Raw genomic sequence first — 7,255 nt, 5'->3', positions numbered from 1 at the left:
ATGTGTTTCGAGTGGTTGAATGATGATTTTTAATTGTAGCACCCATGGTCGGATATGAAAGTCATGTTCCTTGAAAACCCACTACACCCATACTTTTCTGCACACACTGATGCGCGCGCGCCCGTGTAAGCACACAATTCTTTTGCATTTCAACACCGAAAAAGCAACAACACATTCTCCCATGCTCTAGCTATAGCATGCTGCTTCAGTCTTTATTTTATGTCACGGCTCAACACTTTTTGCCCAGCAAATTCCTCTTTCCCGTCATTGCTCTCTCTCTCTCTCTCTCCTTTTTCCTCCATTATATTCATGGGTGTTCGCACGCTTTGGAGCATATTTAATTCAGCGTTGCTAATTTAATAAATAAAATTTTTGTGAATTCGAGTGTGTGTACTGTGTATGCATGTCTGTGTGAGAGGTTTGGTAATTCGATAATAAAATGCAGATGATACACACGTCAATAGAAGTTTTAAAACATTTCATACATCTGGTGCGAGATGACGAAAAATCCAATTCAAAAATTGAGCACCCGCAACTCGTCGTCGTCGTCTTGTATGCGTCTGGTGAAGATTTATCACTGGAATGTGCTAACAAAGGAAATTATGACGCGCTCATTGTAAACAAATCAATCGTACATGCAGTGCATGAAAATTCCGTTTGTCACAAACATACACACTCACAAGAGCAGAAACATTGTAAAAATTTGGCTGCAAGTATTTTGCCCACGGTTCCATGTATGTGTGTGCGTGTCTAAAAAACGGAACAAAGAGTTGAACGAACAACAGAAGAGAACAAATGAAGAAAGAAATAGATACAAATTTCAAAAGGAAATTTATTGTATTCACACTCTCAGGAGTTCAGTGTTGAATTGGTTTTCTATGTGTGTTTGAGTACCTTTTTTTATGTGACGACTCTTGTCATCTTCTTTTTTTTGCTGTTGTTCCAGTAATAAGGCGTTTGAAAATGAGACGAAGCTACAGATTTTTTTTTCCTTCATTGTCGTTGTTGAACTGAAATGATAGTTGACACTTATATGAAGTTTTGGCACGAGCTTCTGTGCCATGAAAAGAAGTGGAGAGAGAGAGAGATGGAGAGAGAGAGAGATGGAGAAACAGAGAGAGGAATTGAGAATGAGAAATCTGCAGCACACAATTTTGGATGAATTGTACTGAAATTAGAATGCGAGTGTCATAAAGGAAAAATTTGATGTCGTGTCAGAGGTATTTGAATGAGTTTTTATGCGCCATTTACACGAACACATGCACATTTGTTTATTTAGGTTTCGGTTTTTCTTTCTTCTCTCTTTTGTTATTTTTGCTGCTTTCATTCGACCACCACTCCATTCGTATGTGTGCGCTTCGATTTGCATTTGCCTTTTTGGATGTCGCGCCGATGTAGACGATGGCAACGACGGCCATGGCGGCGGCAACGATGACGACCGTTACAATGTTAATGGTTTTGCTGTTGGTGTGACAAATCTTTGAAAAAGAAGAAGAAAAAATAACAAACGACAGCCCAGGACATATGTTCACGTCAAAATGGATATTTATTTGATATTCTGCCAACTTTTATCACTTTATTCTCTCGTCGTCCACCCTGAAATTTCCATAAAAAGACAAGAGCAAGAGATTGCACAAATGTGCGAAAACTTCGAAACATTTCATATATGTATACATCGGTTTCGTGCTGCAGACGAATAAACATTTGCTTTTAATTTCGTTTCGAGAAACAGAAAAGGCTACGATGAACCGAATATTTTTTCCGTTCTTTGATCCACTTTGTGTTACTTTTTGCAGTAAAGACATATTCTGCCTTCTGGCCATTAACTAGGGTTCTGCTGAAATGATGTTATTTTCATTAGAGCTAGAGCATTAGCTGTGTACGCTGTGAATTCGTTCGACCAGTGTTCGTTTCGGTTGATTTTTGCGCGGAATATGTAATTGCTTTATTTTTCATTAATTTTCATTGCTCTGCCCGTTGAATTAATCTCACTAGCTCTAACGAATTTATGCATACGCATGCACATTTAATTTCACTTGGCTATGAAAGTCATGACGGAATCACTATTTCGACGAACGAATTGCAAACAATTCGTCATTTGCGCCACTTGATATTCTCGGCTCGGTTCACTCTCTTTCTCGCACTGGGAATTTCATTTTTATTCTTGATTTGTGCAAACGTCGCAATTCCACTCCTATTGCTTATCAACCGAAATGTTTTCGTTCACGAATACCAATTTTACGTCACTTTGAGTGGTTTCTTTTTCTTTGCTATGTGATTTTTCAAGAGGCAATTCGAACCGACGCAAAAAAAAACCTTAATTGCCGAACGGCGCGCCTCGTTGTCGATATATTCTTGTGTTGAAGCACGCTACTCAACATGCTCCTATGTAAACAGCTCTTTCTTCTGCTACTCTCCAAACAATATATGATAACAATGAAAGTATTTGTAATCAAAATCTGTGATAATGCATTCGTTTATGCCATGTCTCAATATAAACGAAATCGCTTGCTTGCAACCAAATTCGATATTAAATCCGGATTATTATATTGTCCTCTGCAGAAACAAAAACACACCGCCTATTGTGATGTAATCAAATGCAGAAGCGCAAATAAAATTCGCTATTGAATCGGTAATTGTCAGCACTGGAGTCGTTGAATTTGTTCAGTAAGGGCTTAAGCCCATGCATTCTCATTCGTAAGCAAATAATAGCTTCTGTTTATGCTCTGAAAACGACCATATTTTGTATAAATAAACGACCATGTTTACATGGACGAAGATGAGTATTTATTGGATATCACGTTTTGCTGATGCAATCACATTTCTCCCACAAATAAAACATAACCATATTGTTTTGATGGTCGCGTTATTCGCAGTATTTGTCTTGATGCGACGACTTTATACAACATATTTACAATTCAATCGCTACTTCAATCAGATATTCCATTTCAGTCAACCAAACCACTTCACATTCAAGAATCAAAAAAGAATCGTCTACAAAAGGTAGAGAAATAAAAACTCTTCGCTCAAGTTGTTTCCAATAACATCTCCCTCTCTCTCTTTCTCGAAATGCAAGGTAAGTAGAAGAGTATATATTTTAGGTGTTCTCAATTTCAACAAGTTATGTTAAACTTGGTTCTAGATCCGAATGATAAGAATGACAAAGTTTCTCGCGCTCCGAAGACAACATCCGTTCGAACGCGATCCCAGTGTATGATAGACATCGAAAATGTTCGACGTGAAATCAAGCGACTCGAACGTATCGAAGCTGATTTACGGGCCAAATTGGATGCCAAGTTGGATAAAGTCAAACATTGATTGGCTCTTCAAAAAAGCGATAGTTTGAATGATGTGCCAGCTTATTATATAACGAACACACTTTGTAAAACGTCATACAATTTGTTGCATCAAATAAAAGCTCTTGAAAACACGATTTGTGGCTATTTTCTGAATTCCAAAGGGCGATTGAAAAAGATATGACAAACATCAACAGCTATTGGTATACAACACATAGGTATAATAATAATGTAAACTAACTTGATAGCCGATGAGTGGTTTGTATCCCCCGTGGAAAACATTTTATCTTGAAAAGCAACAGCATTTTTCCGCACTGGACAACGTATGAGGCAAAAAAAGGAGATGGAAATGGTTTGGCATTTGGCTTTTTTTTCGTTGCTTCATTTTTTCACAAATACAGCATTCTGCCTTGGGTCCGTACTTGAGCCATTATCACTTGATTGTTTTGCTAATATTCCGCACAATGAATTTGTATTAAGACCGGTCATCGTTGTCTGCTCCATGCAACTATTTACATTTCGACGGGAACAAAGTGAAAATCAGCCAGCACTTTTCCCTTTTTCTGATTTCAGCATGGTTTTTAGACACTGATAAACATCAAATTTATTAAACCCCTTAAATTTACAAGCTTCAAGAACGCAGAGCGGAGCCAAGCGACGATCTGCGGTCTTGTTTTTTCTCTGTGTTTGCTGTGTTCTTTTTTGTCGTTTTTTCACGCTATTTTGAACGTCTTCATCGATTTTGCTAATGGCATTGAAAAGAATATTCATCACGGCTAATCTCTTGCGAAAGTTTTTACTGCCTTGTTAAATACGAACGCTGAGCGATAAAGTTGATCCGAGTTTTTTGTCAAATGATCCCCGAAAATACGTGTTGCGCCCGGATTTATGACGTCAAACCAAACAAACTTTGTTCTAATTATAATTGATAAGAAGAAAGTTAATTTGATTTTGATTAATTCGATAAGCTCATAGTAAGAAAAACTTCCCAAATAACAACGCAGCTAATGAAGAACCAACCATAGTAGAGAATAAGGCTAGTAGACATATTATAATTTGTGACAAGCAAAAGTCAACATCGTTTTGAATATTAAGTAGACGCAAGTCAATATGCCAGGAAATGGTGCAGTAAAAAAAATAATCGAAACATCCATTGGAACAACAAGCCGATGAACTCATGTTATGGGTCAGTATCTCTATATATATATATATATTTCTGGCAAAATATCTCGAATTCGAGATAATCAAAATTGCTTTATATCAAATGTTTTAACGTAGATCATGGTTATTGTTTGCGGGCAGCATGCGCGATAACATCACCGCAGTATCATGATTCGAAGTTGCAAACTTTTGATATGGAATTCGCCTAATTGTGAGTGACATATACGAGAGATGAAACATAACAGCAATGCCACTGTAGTCTGTGCACACTCGCTTGATTTGAATGATTTCAAACACATCTTGAAAATCAAATCAAATGTAAGTCTTAAATAAAAACTTTGCAAATAAAAAAAAGCGTATAGTATTGTCTATCTCGAAATTCGAGTGCTGCGGCAAGGAGAGAAATCCTTCACGTCTCTAGGGAGGGGGGAGGCATTTATTTCCATCATTACGGGCGGAAAACTTGAGCATGTCATAAAAGAAACTTTTTTTAATACATTCCAAAAACGGTATAAGTATTTCTCGTAAATCATTGCCAGGAATAACACATCGATTTCACCTTAAATGTCAAACGAAATACTTCTCGCTTTCAGCTGATTATCGCTTTACTTTGTTTATGTCCCGTCATATTCCAACGAACTCTCTTTTATTGCAACGTATATATTTTGACTGTGGAGTCGTTGTTGTTGTTGTTGTTGTTGTTTTTATTTACCAATTATTTTGGTGAAAAAAACAAATTACACTGTAATTCGAGCGAAAAGACATGAATCATTGATGAATTCAATAAACAAGTGTAATGTTCGGTCGCGTGTTTGAATAATGAAATAAATAGCTCGGTTGATGCGTGAAAAATACGCCTTAATCGATTGTTAGCCGTTGAACGAACGAACATAAACATTTTTCACTCTTTTTCATTAGCTCTGCCTCAGTTGAAGTAAGCTGAGGGAAATCACATTATATACATTCGATGAACATAATTTATCATCACAAACGGTTTTGGCGTGAACAGCACAAAACTTCCATTCCTCTTTTGCTCTCAGTGCGTATTTTCCGTTTCATTCAAATTCGGGATATTGAATTTGGTGCCGTTGCCGCATTCACATCTCTCTTGCCCTCAAAGTCTGTCGATAAAAGCGTTAGTCATTTAAAACCGCCTTTCAAAAGGCACTCAATCAAACGAAGCGTTTGCATTCATTTTTATTCAGAGTAGTGTAGATTTTGCGAAATAAAAGGAAGTCGAGAGAAAAAAAAGACGGCCGAGAATCCATTTGATCGATTATTCGAAGCGATTTCAAAGAAGAAATTATCAATTTACGATAAAAATGCCAAGTAAGATGCTTTAAGTGAAATTTAAACGGGAGATTTGTTAAATAAAAATGAATTGAAATTTAATAGGTATTAGCGAGAATAAGACATCCGGCCAGAGTGCACGACAAATTCTACAAGAAATCATCCGGGTTCGCAATCAAATCCAAGAACTGAAAAAAACCGAAGCTCGCATGATGGATGATGCTAAAACAGAGAGACGACAATCAAGATGGGATGAAAAGAACCAACCAAGAAGAAGCATGTGATGACAAAATGGAATTTATTGAAGAAAATATTTCTTATTTTATGCGACCGTTACATTGTTGGCAAAACTAACAAAAAACAAAACAGATCTTCAAAAATCTGGGGCAATATCGGTGGTTTTTGTAATCAATAAAAAATAAATATTTTATCAAAAAAAAAAATATGTATGCGTTTTGAACCGTGATGTGTATTTATTTTCTCAACAATCGAAGTTGCAGTTTAAAGAAGATGTTGTATTACTCATTCTTTTCATTCGGTTGTTTATACCATGGGAAATATCAATACGACCACGCTTGCGATTGACGATGATTTATCAGTTTGTTTTCATGAGCTCGGAAAAGAAAATACAAGCGAGCACTCGTCTCATACACCAATATAGCCTAAAGGGAAGAATCGATGCGGGGCATTCGCAACAAATATTTTCCAACAAATCGACTGAGTTTTCGCTGAACAAGCAAATAAAAAATTACTTTTGTAAAATGACGACAAAGCAGAGACTCGATGTAAATAGAAAACAAGTAAGAAAGAAAAAAAGTTGGCACGAAATCAAAATTACACAACATGGACAGGAGTTCTGTATGTTTCTTGCTGGATTCTAGCACTTGCTTTTTATCGCATCGCACCAACCGTATATATTTTTTTACAGAAAGAAGAAAAAAAATTGGAATCGTAATTTTTCATTTCAAATAAAACGACATCAACGAAAAGAAAAACGAATCGTCGGAACTTGAACAATGAATTGTGAGCATTTTGGAAATTGGTTTTTATTGAATGAGTGTAATCGATTACATATTTCGTTTACAGACAACCAACACATCGCCCGATCACAAAAGCGTCTCAACCAAATCCATGAGTTGGAAGAACGAGCCGCTTGCCAATCGCAAACTGAAGATAAAAGTGACACAATGTGCCGAATCAATGAGTTGAAGAGGTCTGAAATCCAATTCAAAGCAAATCTCGAGCAACGGAAGAGTTTTAACGAAATGGAAACGGCAGTGAAACGTTTAAGCGTCAAAAATGACAGTTGAATTTGTGATGAAAATGATTCAAAAACCCAATTTTAAAAATGCACGTGCCGCATCGCATGAAATAAATTGTTGTTTAAATTAATATTCTTGAAATTGTGTTCTAATTATTCGAAGAGATATTATGTCGTGCATAAAACGATATTTTCCATTAAAGACACAGTAGCCACAGCAGAAGCAGTAATTCTTGCCCTGAATTTC

The 7,255-nt window shown here is 36.5% G+C and overlaps 1 long non-coding RNA gene across 1 annotated transcript; it reads left to right on the top strand.

Annotated features, from left to right (window-relative positions):
• Positions 1-5,339: 5,339 nt before the first annotated feature.
• LOC129566080 (uncharacterized) lies at positions 5,340-6,145 on the top strand. Its single transcript, XR_008687693.1, has 2 exons — positions 5,340-5,786; positions 5,853-6,145. It is a non-coding gene; the product is annotated as an uncharacterized LOC129566080 (long non-coding RNA).
• The last annotated feature ends 1,110 nt before the right edge of the window (positions 6,146-7,255 follow it).

Source organism: Sitodiplosis mosellana, unplaced genomic scaffold (genome assembly GCF_009176505.1).
Source record: "Sitodiplosis mosellana isolate CC-2019 unplaced genomic scaffold, AAFC_SMos_1.0 Smas_scaffold_3, whole genome shotgun sequence".
Lineage (NCBI taxonomy): Eukaryota > Metazoa > Arthropoda > Insecta > Diptera > Cecidomyiidae > Sitodiplosis > Sitodiplosis mosellana.
The sequence above is the reverse complement of the archived record's forward strand: the minus strand, read 5'-3'. Positions and strand labels throughout refer to the sequence as shown.